Raw genomic sequence first — 20,191 nt, 5'->3', positions numbered from 1 at the left:
CTTAAAACAACAGCATCTTTGAAAGGCAACTACAGAATATTTATCACTTTTTGGGGGTCAGTCATGTGTCCGGTTTTAGAAATAATAGTATTATTGTTGAAGACAGTCTTGTCCAAGCTTACTTGAAAGTCCCTAGATGAACATAAAGTAACTTTTTAATATCTGGCACCTGGATGACAGACAGAGCAGGCAAAAAATTATCTGCTGGCCATAGTTTTTCCACTACAAAGCAATATGTTACAGTTATATTTATATAACATTGATTATGAAATTAAAATATCAATTAACATTTTAAAGTTACTTTTAAAAAGGCTAGCCGTTTGATGCAAAGAGTTTGCCTTTATCCTCTTTAACCTGGCTCCAGCGAAGCATGAAAACTCATGCCATCTTCTTTTGCATGAATAATAAAGAGTAGAAACATACATTTCCATGAACAGATGAAATCACTCATAAATTGGTAACATGTGCTCTGATTTTCTTTTCCTCTAGAAATTACATGTAGAAACAATAATACAGCAGATAAACAAAATTTGGTATTGTATTCTTTTATTTATTGCTATGGATTCTTTCTGTAGGACAGGTCACAGCAGAAATGATGGGTGGAGGCTGGAATTAATCAGACAAATCCTGCAATGATACTTGATCACGGAGAAATGTATTTTAATGGAGGTTTTTGTTGTTATTCTGGCTTATTATAGAAATAAAATATAACTATATAAAGCATTGTTTTTTATGAGTCAAATAAAAAACAGACAAGTTTAGTAAATCAAATAATATAATATCTACATTTCCTTACTTTATATGCACAAGACTATATTAAATATTTAAATATAATTTTATGTTCCATCAGTCTGTAAAACACATTAGAAAAACATTTTCCTATATAGTAGAAAGCTACTAAATCAAAATGAATTTTCTGTCATTGTTCTACTAAATTCAGTGCTGATTTTCTATCTCCTCAATTTATATTACACAGAAATGAAATATCCTTTGGGACAATGTAAACTCTAGCCTTTATTATCTTACAGCTTTAGGCAATGTTTATTAATTTGAGAACCAACATACAAAGGAGAATGAATCTAATAAACATATTTGATCTGAACATGTCCATGCACAAATTAAGGACCCTCTTCCTTCTTTGAAGAAAGACAGATCCAATGGAGGCTTACACTAGAATAAAGGGGATGGGTCACTGATGCTGTTTGCTTTTGTCATGTACTGTTACAAAATGGCTAACAATTAGACTATTAATTCAAAAACTGGTGAAGCTGATGAAGATAAGGAAGCATCCTACAAATCTGAGTAAGGAGACAGTGCTTTGATCTTGGAAAATATACCAAGTCACATAAATTCAGAGGATTCCCCCCCCCCCAATTCACTGTAAACTGATGATACTGTAAGTAACCAGCTTCTGAATTCTGAATATATAGCTGAAAAACATACTTCCTGGAATTGTGGACTATCTATCCTTTCAGTACATCAGTACATCTAAACAACTCAGACTAACTCAATTTTTCTTTCATGAAAGCTAGTGTGGTATAATTGTTATGGTGTTAGGAGTAAGGGTACTCAGGTTCCAGTCTGGAAGCAGCCAATATATCTTACAGAGTTGTTAGGGAGACATGAGTATTATTATACTGCCATGAACTCCTGAATGAAAGGCACAACGTAAATTGAATACATACATGAAAAAGTATTCTATTGTCTTCTTGTTAATTCTAGGGCCATCGATGTGGTGGTTGGGAGAACTTGATTCAGATACTCTGTCCAGATTATGGAAGTTGTGGAGGCCCTGAAGCAGGTTCTCTCAGCTGTAGCTTTCTTGTTCTAGAATAGCTTGTCTCTGTCTCTGAGCTACCCTCAGCAGAGATCAAAGAACATAATTCTTTCTCTGTTGTGTCATTTAGGCATAGTATTAAGACCAGGGGTGTCCAAAGTTTTTTGAGTGAGGGCCAAATACAGAAAAATAAGCAAAGGCCCGGGCCACGGGGGGGTGGGGCGGGGGGGGCGGCGGCTGAAATTTTTTTGTACCAGTTCTTTGGGCGTGGCTTATTTTGGGGTGTGGCTTGGTGGTCATGTGACTGGTGGGCGTGGCTAACTGCTCATGTGACTGAGTGGATGTGGCTATGGGCATAGAAACTACTCAGAGGGCTAAAAAAAGTAATTTTTGACCAGTCCTCACACTTATGACCATCCTCACATTTATGCCCATTGCAGCATTTTTAACAACCACATCACTCATTTCACAACTGCTTCTCTTCACCACGGTTACAAGATAGGGTGCAAAATGTAAAGATAGTTGTAGGTGTGAGGACCAGTCAAAAGTGTGAGAACCTGTCAGAAATCACTTTTTTCAGCCGTCTGGGCAGTTTAGGCTTAAGTATACTATATGTGTGTGAGTTATATATATGTGCATGTGTATCTCTATGTTTGTGTACGTGTGTGTTTGTGTTATGTTGAGTTTAATGTAATATTTTAAATATAATTATTCAGAAAGGCATGCGGCTGGACAACAAACAGTATATAAGCCTAGTAAATTCATGTGTGGCCCGGGCCACACACAAGAGGTGACATATTGACACATGACTACTGTGTGTATTTCTAACTCGCCTATAATGTGAAGAACATTGCTCTCAGTGGGAGCAGTGATGCTGTCCTTTGGATTGAAGGATGGCTGGGATGTCAGGAGAAAGTTTGGTGGTTGAGACACGAAGGACTTCACAGAGATGGCTATCAGTCATTCTGGATCTCAGTCTGCTTTTGTTCTGATTTAACAGAGAAAATGTTTGTTCACATATGTATGTTGAGCCGAACAGGCTCATCATTCTTTTATGGCGTCTCATCAGAGGAAACTTGGCATGATCCAAACTCTGATAGAAGTCAGGAGGAGAGAAGCTGATGTTGACTCTTCAGAGAATCATCACATTGCATTTCAATCAGTTCTAACTGCAGACTCTCCTCCACTTCTTCTGCATCCACCAGGAAGGGGGTCGAGAACAGCTTGATTTGTTTTTCAATGACAGAAAAATCTTGAAAACGCTGGTTGAATTCTGTCACGAGAGATGTAATTACAGAAACATATTTCTCCTTTTAGCAGAAAGGTCTGCCTTTGGAAAAGCAGACTTGATTTCAGACAGCGAGGGAAGTGTGCAGCATTAAAGCTTCGTAGTTGTGTCTCAAACAGGCGGAGCTTTACACAGAAGGCTTTCATGTGCGCATACAGGTGTGACACCAGCTGTTCTTTGCCTTGTAGGTTCTTGTTCAGTGTATTCAGATGATGAGTAAGATCAACTAAAATGCCAGGTGTGCGAGCCACAGAGGGTCACTCAGTGCATGAAGAGGTCGGCCCTTCTCTTTCAAAAAATTGTCGATTTCTGATCTCAGCGAATAAAACCACTGCAGCACAGAGCCGCGGCTGAGCCAGCGCACATCAGAGTGGTAGAGTACATCCCGTATTCAGCCTCTTTCCCGCTCGCCGCCTCCTCCGCCCCCTCCCTTCATTATTCCCCGCCCATGGGGAGGAGTCGCGAGCCTCGCAGCAAACCACCGGGCAAGCACCGGGAGGTGGCCGAAAAGGGCCATATTCATTATACTTTTAGAATTTGCTGCGGTTGGCCCGCGGGCCGTAGTTTGGACACCCCTGATTAAGACAGTGCAAATATGTAAATAAGGGTCAGGGCTTCAATTGCATTCCTTCGACTGTTATATTTTCTATTTTGATCTCCTACAGATGCCACCAGTTTCAATATATAAATATGATTTATAATTTTTTTAAAAATTGATGGGCAACAAAGACTATAGATCAAAAGAAGATCTTTTTGCCATGTTACGCATGTTCCTTCACTTGCATCATCAGATCTGATGACCTCAAAATGCATTTATTTATTATTTATTTATTTATTAAACATATATATATGGTCACCTAACTCACACATGGTGATTCTGGGTGGTGTAGAACAATAAAAATCCACAAATATTATAAATGCTCTATCTAGAGTAACCATTCTTGGAGGAAAGGTACTTACCTCTTTATAAAGGCATGCATACAACAATAAATATTTAAATGATCAATTCTAAAGTCCTTTAACTTAGGAAATTTGGATGCAGAAGATATATGTTGATAAGAAGAATCATTTTTAAAAGCATAAATGCAAACAAATATTTTATAATATTCTAACAATACAGTATACCGTATATACTCGAGTATAAGCCGACCCGAATATAAGCCGAGGTACCTAATTTTACCACAAAAACTGGGAAAAACTATTGACTCGAGTATAAGCCGAGGGTGGGAAATGAGGCAGCTACTGGTCAATGTAAAAAATAAAGATAGAGCCAAGTAAAATAACATGAATATTTATTTGAACGAAAAACAATAAAAGTGCAAAAGGGGGAAGGAGGATTCCCAGCTTTAGAAAATTTAGAACTACGCCGCCTTTGGTATGACCTGAGCATAGCTCATAAAATTATCTGCTACAATGTACTTCCTATCAATGACTACTTCAGCTTCAACCACAACAATACACGAGAACACAATAGATTCAAACTTAAAAGTGAACCTCTCCAATCTAGATTGCAGAAAATGTGACTTCAGTAACAGAGTTGTTAATGCCTGAATGTGCTACCTGACTCTGTGGTCTCTTCCCAAAATCCCCAAAGCCTTAACCAAAGACTATCTAGTATTGACCTCACCCCATTCCTAAGAGGTCTGTAAGGCGTGCATAAGAGCACCAGCGTGCCTACCGTCCCTGTCCTAATGTTCCCTTTAGTTGTATTCCTTTATGTATTCAATTCATGCTTATATTTATATAATTATTTAATATGTATTTGACAAAATAAAATGAATAGAATAGAATAGAATAGAATAGAATAGAATAGAATAGAATAGAATTTTTATTGGCCAAGTGTGATTGGACACACAAGGAATGAATGAATGAATGAATGAATGAGTGAATAGAATAGAATAGAATAGAATAGAATAGAATAGAATAGAATAGAATAGAATAGAATAGAATAGAATAGAATTTTTATTGGCCAAGTGTGATTGGACACACAAGGAATGAATGAATGAATGAGTGAGTGAATAGAATAGAATAGAATAGAATAGAATAGAATAGAATAGAATAGAATAGAATAGAATTTTTATTGGCCAAGTGTGATTGGACACACAAGGAATGAATGAATGAATGAATGAGTGAATAGAATAGAATAGAATAGAATAGAATAGAATAGAATAGAATTTTTATTGGCTAAGTGTGATTGGACACACAAGGATCTACCACTTCTTTGGATGCCCTTCCCAAATTGAACACTGCAAGCATGAAAATGAGTCCTCCTTTAGCTTCCAAGGGACCAGGGTGCCTCTGAAGGTCAGTGCTCTAAGTACTAAGAACCCAGCACAAATCTAAGCCTGTATGCACACCAACAGTGAAAATACCCTGCACAGTGTCTCTTGGAAGAGAAGGTTAATTTTCATAGACGTTGGGGTGGCTCTTTTTTTTTTTTTTTGGCAGGGCAATAAGGGTCTCTAATATCATTAAACCCACTTTAGAAGTCTCTCTGTGTGTGTGTGTGTGTGAGAGAGAGAGAGAGAGAGAGGAGGCCGCTGAGCAAAGCGGCGGCGGGAGGCCGCTGGGAAACGCGGAAGTAGTCGGAGATCTGCTTGATGGGGCGGATGGGACCTGGGCAGACGCCGATGGCCATGTGCTCCTGGATGCTGATGGGCGGCTTGTCGCCTTTGCGGTGGCTCATGCAGGTGGCGCCCGGGGAAGGAGGCGGCTGCGGGGGCTGCTGCGGGAGCCGCTGGTGCTGCTGGTGCTGTTGATGCTGCTGCCGCCGCCGTTGCTGCCGCCAGGAGAGGCCGTCGCCAGCCCGGCCCTGCCGCGCCGAGCGCCCCGGCCACGCTGCTGGCTGCTGGAGGAGGGCGGAGGGAGGGACGGGAGGCGAGCAGCGGCGGCGGGCGGCGGACGGCAACGGGTGGGCGGTGGAGGGTGATGTCACCGGCTCTGCCCAGCCCTGCCCAGGCGAGGCCAGCAAAAGGGCCGGGGCGAAGGGGCGACCGAGGACGGGGCTCGCAGCCCAGCTGAGCCGCTACGGAGGGGGAGGGAGAGCGGGGCCGGCTAGGCTCCGGGAAGGCAAAACGGGAGGCGTTCGTCCACCGGGATAGACTGCTGCTGGAGCTGGAGGCTCGAAGGAAGGGGAAGGGTGGCTGAGGACGGGCTTGTTTAAGGCTCTTCCAGCAGCCCTGCTGAACCGCCACGGAGGGAGGGAGAGCGGGCCGGCTAGGCTCCAGGAAGGCAAAACGGGAGGCGTTCGTCACCGGGATAGACTGCTGCTGGAGCTGGAGGCTCAAGGAAGGGAAGGGAGGGTGGCTGAGGACGGCTCGTTTAAGGCTCTTCCAAAGCAGCCCTGCTGAACCGCTACGGAGGGAGGGAGAGCGGGCCGGCTAGGCTCCAGGAAGGCAAAACGGGAGGCGTCCCACCGGGATAGACTGCTGCTGGAGCTGGAGGCTCAAGGAAGGAAGGGAGGTGGCTGAGGACGGGCTCGTTTAAGGCTCTTCCAAAGCAGCCCTGCTGAACCGCCACGGAGGGAGGGAGAGCGGGCCGGCTAGGCTCCAGGAAGGCAAAACGGGAGGCGTCGTCCACCGGGATAGACTGCTGCTGGAGCTGGAGGCTCAAGGAAGGGAAGGGAGGTGGCTGAGGACGGGCTCGCTTAAGGCTCTTCCAAAGCAGCCCTGCTAAACCGCCACGGAAGGGAGGGAGAGCGGGCCGCAGTAACTGAGAAAAGCCTGACGAGGGCGGCTGGGCTACCTTCTGGCCTCGCGAGTCGGCCGTCCGTCCGTCTACTTCGGCTCGGCAGCCGGTTTTGAAAAGGTTCCGTCGCTGGGTTTCGGGACTTTTGTTTTTTTTTTAAAAACACCACCTTCCCTTTTCTCCCTAGTTGGGGCGTTTCCCAGTTCCCTGTTTTTTCCGCCTTGCCTGTTGAGTTTTACCTGACAAGTTTCTTGCGCTCGACCTCCCTCCCTCCTCCGTCCCTTTCCCTTCCCCTCCCTCCCTCCCTGTCTTGTTTGTAGCCCCAGCGTCCCCTTTCGGTTGTATTTAAATCCAGAGCTTGAAACCTCCTCAGTGGGAGGAGAGGAACGCGATTTGGCAGCTGACCGCACTTGCACGGGCTGGGTAAGGAGAGCCCTAGACGGCCTGCGCCTGGGAGGGAGAAAAGAAGAAGCAGCCAAGAAAAAGGGGTGGGGTGGGGTGGGGAAATGAATTTAGGAGGGCGAGCGTGTGTGTGTGTGTGTGTGTGTGTGTGTGTGTGTGTGTCTGCGCTACCGTCACCATGAGGAATGCCAGCTATTTCTTTGAAGGGCGGTGTAGCCAGGCGCCCTTCCTTCGCTTGAAACCCGGAGGGTTTTCACCTTCGCCTCCCGCGTGTGTATTTGTCAACAATTATAACTCTTCGGTCGGGTCCCTTGCCTTGCCTCGCCTCCTCGTGCCCTCTCTGTCAACGCTGTCAACAATTATAACTAACGCGGGTAATTGTGCGTGAGGGGTGTGCGCGTGTGTCCACATAGGAATAAGACGCATGCGCACTAACGAGAGCTAGCTGCCTGCGGTAGAAAGGACTCGCTGCAAGAGGAAGGGCTGAACGGCTTGGCTCGAGTATAAGCCGAGGGGGCGCTTTTCAGCACAAAAAACGTGCTGAAAAACTCGGCTTATACTCGAGTATATACGGTATTTGCCTCTTCTACCTTTATTTTTCAGAAAATGCCCAGAGCTACAAAATGGTAGCATTCCATCTATTTTGTTAGAGATATCTTGTTGGTCCTTGACAGCCTTATCATGTCAACTTTCTGCAGTAGCATAGTTTTCAACAAGGAGAAGAATAAGTATAAAACTATGCTTCCTGTGGGTATATTTTACTATGGTAGATCCTGGGGGATGATTTGTTATTTCTGTCAGATCAAACAAAGAGATGGGAGAAGGAAATAAAATAAAATAACCAAAAATAAAGCAGCTGAAAAAAAAAACCTCAATCCACTCAAGTCAAAACTTTATGCTAGGAAAAATCATCAAAATATAATGAATATCAAACATCTTCAAAATAAACAAATACTGTACAGAAAATGTGCTTTCAAGATGTCTATGAAAATCAACTGTCAAATAATTTGTTGAGTAATTCTCTCCCACCCCTTCCATTGCTAGTGTGGCTGGATTTTTTTTTTTATTAGGGAACAAATAAAATACGACATTTCCAAACCTTTATAAATACCCCCCAAGAGTTCTAAGTGGATAAATAATACTTTTGCCTCTTTTTAAACTCACAATAGTACCCCAGTGAGTTAGATGAGTCAGGAGATAATATATAGACCAAAGTCAATGCGTATAACTGAGTATGGATTCAAATCAATCTCACAATCATAATGAAACATTTGATTACCCCATGGGAGGAATGCAAAAGCCTAAGCTACTTTTGCAAGATGTAGTGATGGCCAACAACCTGGGTGGTTTTAAAGGAGTTTTACATTTATAGATTATAAAATTATGAGTGGTATTATTAATGATAATTGTGCATGGCCTCAATTATTGCTCACTTCTATCTCCTGAGGAACAAAAACAGAACAGGAACATTAAACTTTTGTGATACCTCAGATTGGTTGGTACATTGCACTATTTAGATTTGTTGTCTGCAGCAACAAAACTTCTCCTTTCATTCATTTCTTACTGCAGAGTGCCAGAAAATTCTTAGGCTGCACTAGGTATACAGAGATCCTTTTTTTTTTTTTATTGAAAGAGTTTTAAAAAACAAAAACATTTCCCCCCCTTTTTTCCCCCCTCCCTCCCAAAACCCTCCTCCCCTCCGCTTCCCGGGTCAATCACAAGGTATTGTTATACATAAACCAAACATAGAATAAAATTTTCCCTTCCAATCCAAATAACCACATCCAAAGCTTTTCATCTCCCAACCCCCTCCCCAGTACATAAAATAACTTTCTAATTATTCAAAGGCAATCTGATATTTCTTAATCTGATATCTATTTTGTAGATAATCAATCCATTTTTTCCATTCAATTAAATATCTTTCCTGGGTATTGTCTTTTAAAAAAGCTGAGATTTTAGCCATCTCAGCCAAATTAATGACTTTCAGTATCCATTCTTCTATTGTAGGTACCTCTTCTTTCTTCCAATATTGTCCAATCAACAGTCTTGCTGCTGTAGTATACAGAGATCCTTATTTAGGTGGAAAACATTAAATCTATTGAATCAGCAGGATACCACAATTTGAAATTGTACCTCATATATTATATAGAACTGAATACAAGGAAAACAATCTTGAAAGACTATACAGAGATCAATTGTCGGATATAATTCTTCACTAACTTTTAAAAACAATACTAAATATAAACCAACTGCATTTATAAATTGTAAATGTGGATTTAGCAAATACTTGAAACAAGAAGTGAATAAAATAAATATTGCATTTGAAATACTAGCTCCTGCAAAGATATACAGAAAAAGCCTGCTTTCAATGTTGCATCTTACAAAGGAAATTACATTTGGGGCATCAAGCCAATGATTACTATTTAGCCATTTTAATTTCATGTTGTGATGGAGGAGCAAAACATTAGTGATGTATTGACATCACTACATTAAATTAGTTTTGTAAAAAGACATGTCATGTCTGTTTGTTCAGAAGAAAAACTAATGGCAATACAATTTAAGTATCATAAGAATAGGTGTAATTTTTGCAAATGCAGCTTGAAAAGTTACCACTTTTCTTGTAGTTTAATTTATAAGAATTATAAATTGGAATTTCAAATCAAAGATCTCTTCTAGAGCAGCAAATCAAAGCTCCCTTCAATGAGTTTGTATTTTACATTATGGAAAATTTTAAACAAAATAGGAAAAGTGGGTGTCATGTAGCAAAGCAAAGCATTAGCCTCCAGAATTTATTTTCAAGAATGTCCTTGGATTCTATATAGAATCTGCAGCTAAATGACTTGTTTGTAAATACATTCACATGTCCAGAAAAACAAACAAATAAAAACAGCTGAGGGTCTGAGTGGCAAAATGCCTTATTAATTTGCATTTCACTGTCAGTGGAGTTGGCAAATTCCCTATGTAACTATCTTTTTTGGGCATGAAAGACCTGTTTTGAAAATGCCAAATGCAGCCAATGTTTTTAAAGGGATTGGAATACCTGCTCTAAATAGTTATTTCTAATATAACAGAATATACCTAGCTGAGGGTTGAACTATAGAGCCTTGGGGGAGAAGAACCAGAAGCATCATGGCGAGACTGGCTGGAATATAGCAGGCTCCGATGAGCCGTGCAAAAATCCAGCGAGACAAACCACTGTTGGGGGGTGGGGGGGTTGTCTTTGGACCAGAACCATGTTGGAGGGATGGCAAAGAAGGAGAGGCACTTCGGATGACTAAGAGGAACAGGCAAATTCTTCGAAGGGTCGGAGGCAGCTCTCTGAACTGGCGGCAGGGGTGGTGGACATTAAAATGACTGCTCTGAAGCTGAGGCAACAGGACTAAGATCTGTGCAGGAGCGATGGCCAACTCACAGGTAAAAAGATTTTTTTAAAAAAAAAAAGCTTAAAAGAAGGTCTCTGCCTGGAACTAAGTGGCTAATTGGCACTTGGGAATTTTAATTGGAGGAAGAAAAACAAAGAAGACGTTAAAGGGCTAAAGCCCAAAAAGGAAAAAAAAACCTTTCTTCCTAGACTTAAAATTGGAATTGGAGAAATTAAATGGAATTTGGAGAAATTAAAAACAATAAAAGGAAAAGAAATTGAAGAGAAAGTACTTTTTATGTGGATTTAAATGTGCTACTTTGTTGTCTTGGGATTTGTGGATTGGAGAGAGACATCTGCTGGTGGAAAGAAAGCACTACAACGATTGCTTTGAAAATTCAAGGATTAGCAAGGACTTCGATTACCATGAGAAATTTTAAGGAGTACTTGTTTATTTTTAAACAGCTGGGACTTGACTTCGAAAGGAGGTGAAAAAGAACAAAGCCTTAAATTGTAATGGACTAGATAAATATTTGAAGTGGATAATATTTGGAAATAAAAAAAAAGAGAGACTACATGGACTTGATACTTAATTAACGATAAAGTAAAATAAAAAAAATTTTGAATTGACAATATGGAGCACTGGGAATATGAGGAACTAATGGAGATTTTTAAAAATATGTGTGAAGCATTTAAGTGTAATAAAGAAGCAGAAGCCTGGTTAGAATACACAAAAAAGGAAAAAGAGAATAAAAATGAGAAGCAAGAATACAATGTTGAAGGGAAAATAAATGAAGATAAAAAGATAGATAATTACACTGGGATTGACAGTGATAAAAAATGGATAGGGGGAATATTCCCCAAAAAAGAAGGGAAGAGAAGGAAATGGGAAAAGACTGGGTAAAAGCAGGAGGAGAATAATGAGAGTAATAGTCTTAAAAGTTAGAGAAAGGATCCAGGGGAAAATATACAATAAATACAAAAAGAAGAAGAAGAAGATAAGAGAATGGGATAAAGGGAGTCAAATTTTAAGAAGTGGAATTTTGGAGAGGCCCAAAGAAAATGGTTAAAAGGGGAAAAATAATGGAGAGAAGGAAGTGAAATAAAGCATTTACTAGTTGATTTAAGGAAATTGTATTAATAGTAGAAATTGTATGTAAGAAGCAAACAAGATGAAGTATATTGTTATTGTAAAATAGATCAGCAGATGTAATATGAAATGTAATTTGATTTAACTATGGAAATAACTGAAATTAAGATACAAAACTGAAATGTTAGTAAATGATGAAATAAAATAATTAATGTTAGAATAAGAAATTAGGAATTAAGGAAAATAAGAGATGGAAAGTTAACTAAGTTAAAAAGTTTCAATGTAAAAATGAAATAAGATGAAATATATTGTTAATAATCAAAAATCTGATGGGGATATTGAGAAACATATTTAATAAATGGAGAAAAATTTTGGATTGCTCGGATACCATTTTGGAAAATATTGAACTGAAAATGAATACAACAATGGGGAGAATGCAAAGAGAAGTAGAGGGATAGAAGGACAGGAAGTAGAGAGAGGAACAGACGAAAGAGAAAAGGAGAGGAAGAAAGGGAGGGGAAATAAGAGTAGGAGAGAAGATTAGAAAGGGAGAAAGGGAGGAGGAGTGGGGAAAGGAAGGGGAAGTAGAAAGGAAAGGAAAGGAGAGGAGGAAAGAAGAAAGTAGAAAAGTATAGAAGGGAAGGGAAAAAGAAGAGAAGGAGAAGAAGGATTGTTGTAAAGTAAGGGAGATGGAATGGTAGAAGAGCAACCCCGACTATACTCAAACTTATTAGGATGAAGAACAAACTAATATGTAAATTAAAAGAGAATATATATGATTAACAAAGGATAAGATAAGATAATCAACTGAAATAATGTTAAGAAATAAGGATTTGAGGGCAGATGGTGATACTATTTATATAATAAGTATAGAAGTATTAAGACAACATAAAAAAGTAGAGAAAAAGAATATTTTGGCAGAAATTGAAACTATGTAAAATGTATTTGGATATGATAAGTTGTATAAGATATGATTTGGTCAATATTCTGTTCATAAAATATGTATGTGAAAGAAAAAATCAATAAAACTTGTTTCAAAAAAAAAAAAAGAACTATAGAGCCTTGGTGTTCTCTGAACTTGGTTGTTTTTTTGCAAATGTTTCATTACCCAACTGGATATGATCATCAGTACTAGTGGATGTAGGGTTTATTCCCTATGTATATATGATTCCTGTCTACTTTCATTTTGATGGATAGATATATCAACAAATCAGAGGAAAACTATGGATCCAGGGCTCATAGCAAAGATCATAATGCAGTATCTAGAAACTACTGCACTTCTACATATAGAACCAAAAGTATGGATCTGCTTTGTAGATGACAATTTTGCAATCATAAAAAAGGAAATAGAGAAGACACATGAAACAGCCAATAACATCTTTAAAGAAACAACATTCCCAAAAGAAGAAGAAAACAACAACACACTACCCTTCCGTCATGAGCAGAGGAAATGACAGCAAACTAGAAAGACAAGTCTATCAAAAAACCAAGCCAAAATAACAATCCTATCTCCCACAAGAGGAGTTGTATAAGAACATTATTCAGACAAGCACAAACACACTGCAGCAACCTGGAACATCAGAAAAAAGGAAGCCTATACAACATCTACCAGCAAATGGATACTCATACAATTTTATCAAAACATACCTGATTACTCAAGCCACTACAGTATAGTTAACACAAGGTATTGAAAAGAATAACATGACCATATATCAAAAACATCTCAGAAACAAAAAGCAAACTATTATGACACATAGCATCACTGTAGCACACAATTAAACTAAAGTTCTCCAAAATATCTTAAGTAAACCAAAAGACAGTAGCCCAAGAAGAAAAAGATAAAAGTTAATTATAACATACAATGAATTGTAACAGCCAGTATTTAGAACAAATATGCCAAAGACCAACAGAGCGCATCCATGAACACCAACTAGCAATCAGTAGATACAAAATAAATTCTTTAATATTACAACACAAGGCTTTATATTCAACTACAAGTTCATCTGAAAAACTGAGTATCTTAGACCAAGATAAATCCTAAAATTTAAAGAAAATTTCTAGAAGCTTGCCATTCAGACAAATCAGCCATTAATAGATACATAGAAATAAACCATATTACACACTATTCAAAAGAGACAAAAAAGCAAAGAAAACAAGACCAGAACACATTCCTTCCAGCATAAAATACCCCAATAAGCAGTGATTAACACTAGAAAAACAAACAGAAAACAATACAAGAACGAAAGAAAGAAAGAAAGAAAGAGGGAGGGAGAGAGGGAGGGAGGGAGGAAGGGAGGAGAAAATTACAGCCTTAACAACACTGGCAGGGCAAGCTACTGTAAATAAAGAGGAAGCAAACCCCACATTCACTAACACTGATGATATTATCTAGTTGGGTAATCAAATATCTATAAGCAAGCAATCAAGCTTAAAGAGTATGAAGGACTCCATAGAACTGTTACCACATTTCCAAATAGAAACTTGCATAGGGCTCATGAGTGGTAATGAAAGTACTACAAACCAGTAGTGGTTTTTAATTTCGGCTGCTACCGGTTCGCTTGTGGGTGTGCGCGCACTTGCGTGACACTTCTGCCCATGTGCAGAGATGTCCAGGCAGGTGGGCAGAGCCTCCTGCCACCGCTACCGGTTTTCCCGATCCAGGGCGAACCGATAACAACCCACCCCTGCTACAAAAGATATTTCTTTTACAAATGACAATGTGCCTAAAATAAAATAAAATAATCAAGAAATTGTATACAAAAACTTTGAAATACTACACTGCAATCTACATTCAATGTGTCTGCTAATTCTATACATTAACATTTTTATTCTGATGATAGCTGAAAAGGCTAAAAGCATTGGTTGGATTTATAATGTACACCAATAGTAAAGACAATCCCAAACAACATCCAGGGTCCAATGCAACTGCTGTTTACATATTAAACAGGGATATAGACTTTGTAGCAGGGATGTTCTGTCATGTTTCTCCACAGGAGAGGGCTGTCATAGAAAAGTTCATTATCAATTACTGTTGTACAAGTGCAAGATGAGTTAAGCTGTCATAATTTTCTCAGCTAGAGATCCTGTGCTGTCAAAGAATGTCAACTTTTAATCTGACATATGGAAGAAAATTATCTCTTATTCTGACCTCTAATTTTGTGACATTTTAATGCAATAATTGCTCTGGTTAGTGCTGTAACTATGATTTCACCTGTCAAGGAAAAAAACAAATCAATATCCTTGAGCTGTTTATTAAATTTTATCTTTCACTTTACTAAATTTCTTGGTTTTGAAAAAAGGGAAACTAACATTACATCAGCATTCTTGTAAATGTTACTGATGAAACTAGAGTTTGCTATGTTTCCAATTTGTGTGTATCTCTAATAATAGTTCCTTCTCATCCCCCAACAAAGCACCATTTCATTAGACTATAAATAATATTTGGACATAGATACAATAATTAAAGAAAAGTGGTTTGGTTTGCTCTGAGTATGCTTTGGAATACAATACATCTAATGAAAAAAAAACACCTAAATATTAACTATTCTTTCATGAAAGTTTGTGTGTGTGTGGGGGGGACAATATGAAATATGACTCCTCTTCCAAAAGGAGGTTTATTTTCTGCCCCTGATCTCATTATACAGTAAGTCACTCTTAACAGTTTAATCAGATCTGCTAACAGTTTATAGAAAAAAATAAGGAAAGCATAACTTGGTACATGTTTACTGTCTGCAGAAATATTCCGTTAGGGTTTTTTTCAGAGCATTTCAGATTAAACATATCTCAATCATAAAATAAAAATCTGAGGGACATTTCTAATAAGTGAAAAAAATAAAATTAGGAAAATTGACTGGAAGCATCTATTAATTTGAAAAATGTAATATATAGGTACAACAACTTAGCATAATTAATACGATGCAAAACTACACTAACATTATTCAGTTGGTACCCTGCAAATATACTGAGATTAAAACTCCAAGAATTTCTAGCCAATGATCCTATTATCTAGGAATTTTAAAGCTGCATCTTCCAATATACCTGGAGAATATCAAGGTCGACTTGATCAGGAGTTCTTACATCAAGCATTTGGAATATATGAAAATCCAAGCAAGAAATAAAGGTACTCTATACAAATCTCAGTATATTTGCAGGTACCAACTGAATAATGTTGGTGAAGACTACTTCAGCTTCAATTGCAACAATACATGAGCACACAATAGATTTAAGCTTAATGTTAACCGCTCTAATCTTGATTGCAGAAAATATGACTTCAGCAACAGAGTTGTTAATGCCTGGAATGCACTACCAGACTCTGTGGTCTCTTCCCAAAATCCCCAAAGCTTTAACTAAAGACTATCTACTATTGACCTCACCCCATTTCTAAGAGATCTGTAAGGGGCGTGCATAAGAGCACCAACGTGCCTACCGTTCCTGTCCTATTGTTTCTTTTCGTTATATCCAATTAATATAGTTATTACATACTTATGATTATATTTATGCTTATATATTGTATAGTTATTATATGTTTATGCTTATATATATTGTGTGAGAAAGTAAATAAATAAATAAATAAAAAATAAAATAAAATAAATTCAGCTTCCCTATTGACTCTGCTTGTCAGAAGCTGGCTGGGAAGGTTGCAAATGATGATCACATGATTTCGGGATGCTTGAACCATCATAAATAAATGCCAATTGTCAATTTTGATTACATGACTGTGGGAATTACACAATAGTCATAAGTGGGAGGACCTCCTGCAAGTCACTTTTTTTTAGTGCTGTTGCAACTTCAAATGGTCACTAAATGAATGGTTGTTAAGTTTAGAATTATCTGTATCAGAAGGAAGCCCAAGAATAACACACAAACACACGCAAAAGAATAGAAATCCTAAAACTATAACTACTTCAGGGAGGATCATTGGAAATGGAGAAATGCTATTCTAATCCTTGTCCTCAAAAATTCTCTTCAAGAAGTTTCTCTCTTGATATGTTCATAGTTAATTTATTAGACTTCTTGAAATAAATGACAGTGAGTTGCTCTGGTTTCATTGAATCTGTTTGGATGATGAATTAAATTTAGATCCAAATCATCTAAAGTATTTATTTGTTAAATTTATAGCCTACCTTACCAATATTAAAATGAAAGATAAAAAATGACTTTTTCGATGACTGCATGAAATTAGATACAATCCATGCACCCCTTCATTTACCATGAAATAGGGTTCTAATATCTCATAATGTCCAACATAGCCTAAAACGTAGAAATGTTATAGAAATATACATAAATATAACACAATTGAGCGTATACAGAAATATTTTACAAGAAGAGTTCTCCACTCCTCTGATTACAACAAAATACCACCAGACTTGAAATCCTGGGTTTAGAAAATTTAGAACTCCTCCGCCTTCGACATGACCTGGGTTTAACTCATAGAATCATCTGTTACAACGTCTTTCCAGTTGAAGACTACTTCAGCTTCAATCACAACAATACACGAGCATACAATAGATTTAAGCTTAATGTTAACCGCTCAATCTTGATTGCAGAAAATATGACTTCAGCAACAGAGTTGTTAATGCCTGGAATGCACTACCAGACTCTGTGGTCTCTTCCCAAAATCCCCAAAGCTTTAACCAAAGACTATCTACTATTGACCTCACCCCATTCCTAAGAGGTCTGTAAGGGGCGTGCATAAGAGCACCAACGTGCCTACCATTCCTGTCCTAATGTTCCCTTTGATAGTATCCAATTTCATATAGTTATTACATACTTATGATTATATATATGCTTTATATAGTATAGTTTTTCATGCTTATGCTTATATATACTGTTGTGACAAATAAATAAATAAATAAATAAATTAAAATATAATGTAATATTTTGTTTGTAAGATAATTAACTAATTGACTGTAAACTTCCAGATTCTTGGTTTTCAAGGGAAAAAAGCCACAAGTATTCTACTGCCTTTGTATAAATTATTGCTTTGTTTTGCATACAACAGATGGCAGATATCATAGGGCATGGAAGCTTATGTATGCAGCCTCAACACAACAACACTCATCTTGCAGCTGTTGCATCTTCACACTTTTCAACCAAAGTGAATCTTTTTATAGAATGTTTTATATTTCCACGTTAATCTAATAATAATTTTCCTAAGATGAATTGACAAGCTAGGAGGCAATACTTGAAAGGACATTTTGCAGAAACCATTTTTTTAAAAAAAGTGCTATAAAATACTATACACATATGCTAAAAGGAACCTGCATGCTTATTCATGTTTAGGCTATTTTATTTTCTGTGTATTTATTAATGAATAAACAAAAACAAAAATAGTATGTATAATAAATGTACATATGTATGGATTTCAAAATGTCCAACTCTTCTAGTTAGCAATTTACTAAATATAACACATTAGAAAAAACAGGTAACCCATTTTAACTTCACTTGTTGATTAAATCAATATAACTGTAAAAAATCCAACGGAATATTTGCAAAGTTCTCAGAAATCTAATCTACATTTTAATAATACATATGTTGTTTCATATCACCTCAAAAGAGAAATAAATTTTTAAACCAGATTTCCCTCTTTCACTGCCTTGAATCAATTACTCAAGACACAGATGGCAATTTATGATATAACAAATAACCTTGACCTATCCTATGGCATTTCAGGACCCCTTCACAAATGGATATCTGCTTTTCTGTCTAACAGACAACAAGTGGTCAAAATTGGCAATGCTCTATCAAATCCTGTTCCTGTCAAGAGTGGCGTTCCTCAAGGCAGCGTCCTTGGACCAACACTCTTCATACTATACATTAATGATCTTTGTGACCATATCTCAAGTAATTGTGTTCTCTTTGCTGATGATGTCAAACTATTTAACACCACAGATAATACATCTACCATTCAAAAAGACCTTGATCATTTAACCGCTTGGTCTAAAACTTGGCAACTCCAAATCTCAACCAGCAAATGCTCAATCTTACATATAGGAAAAAAGAACCCAAACACTAAGTACATACTTGATGGACATTACCTTACAGATGACCCCCATCCCTTTAAAGACCTTGGAGTTTTCATGTCAAACGATCTAAGTGCCAAACCCCACTGCAAATACATAGCAAAAAAGGCTCTAAGAGTTGTAAACCTAATCTTGCGTAGCTTCTTTTCCAAAAACACTACACTACTAACCAGAGCATATAAAACATTTGCCAGACCAATTCTAGAATACAGCTCACCTGTTTGAAACCCTCACCATATCTCTGACATCAATACAATTGAACGTGTCCAGAAATATTTTACAAGAAGAGTTCTCCATTCCTCTGTAAACAACAAAATACCTTATCCCACTAGACTTGAAATCCTAGGCTTAGAAAACTTGGAACTCCGTCGCCTTCGACAAGACCTAAGTTTAACTCATAGAATCATCTACTGTAATGTCCTTCCTGTTAAAGACTACTTCAGCTTTAATTGCAATAATACAAGAGCAACCAATAGATTTAACCTTAATGTCAACCGCTTTAATCTAGATTGCAGAAAATATGACTTCTGTAACAGAATCATCAGTGTTTGGAATACTTTACCTGACTCTGTGGTCTCTTCCCATAATCCTAAAAACTTTATCCTAAAACTTTCTACTATTGACCTCACCCCATTCCTAAGAGGACCATAAGGGGCGTGCATAAGCGCACAAATGTGCCTACCGTTCCTGTCCTATTGTTTTTCTTTTCTTCTTTCTATATATATATATGCTTATACCTCCTAATATTTACTCATATATATGTTTATATACTATATAACCTTTCTGTATGATACTTACATATATTGTTGTGACAAAAAAAATAAATACATAAAAAAATAAAATAAAGTGCAGTTATACAGACACCTTTTTGTTTTGAAGTACAGATAGTTCTCGACTTACGACCAAAACTGAGCCCAAAATTTTTGTTGCTAAGTGAGGCATTTTTAAGTGGGTTTTGCCGCCATTTTATGATCTTTCTTGCCACTGGTTAAGTGAATCACTGCGGTTGTTGTTAGTAAGACGATTAAGTGAATTTCTGCGTTCCAGTTGACTTTGTCAGAAGGTTGCAAAAGGTGATCACATGACCCCGGGACACAATAACCATCATAAATATGAGTCAGTTGCCAAGTGCTGAATTTTGATCACATGACTGTGGGGATTCTACAATAGTCATAAATATGGAAAACGATCACAAGTCACTTTTTTCAGAACTGTTGTTTTTTTTATTTTTTTTATTTGCATTTATATCCCCCCCTTCTCCGAAGACTCAGGGCGGCTTACACTATGTTAGCAATAGTCTTCATCCTATTTGTATATTTATATACAAAGTCAACTTATTGCCCCCAACAATCTGGGTCCTCATTTTACTTACCTTATAAAGGATGGAAGGCTGAGTCAACCTTGGGCCTGGTGGGACTAGAACCTGCAGTAATTGCAGGCAGCTGTGTTAATAACAGACTGTCTTACCAGTCTGAGCCACAGAGGCCACTTGTTAACTTCAATCGGTCACTAAAGGTACTGTTGCAAGTCGAGGACTATATGTATTATGGGATTATAAGATAAA

At 37.9% G+C, this 20,191-nt stretch overlaps 1 protein-coding gene across 3 annotated transcripts in view; it reads right to left on the bottom strand.

The window, feature by feature from the left end:
- Window positions 1–20,191, bottom strand: part of NBEA (neurobeachin) — a 417,781-nt gene that overhangs the window by 30,870 nt on the left and 366,720 nt on the right. The window lies entirely within an intron of this gene.

This window comes from Ahaetulla prasina, chromosome 5 (genome assembly GCF_028640845.1).
Source record: "Ahaetulla prasina isolate Xishuangbanna chromosome 5, ASM2864084v1, whole genome shotgun sequence".
Taxonomy (NCBI): domain Eukaryota; kingdom Metazoa; phylum Chordata; class Lepidosauria; order Squamata; family Colubridae; genus Ahaetulla; species Ahaetulla prasina.
Note: the sequence above shows the minus strand (reverse complement) of the source record. Positions and strands in the feature narration are given on the sequence as shown.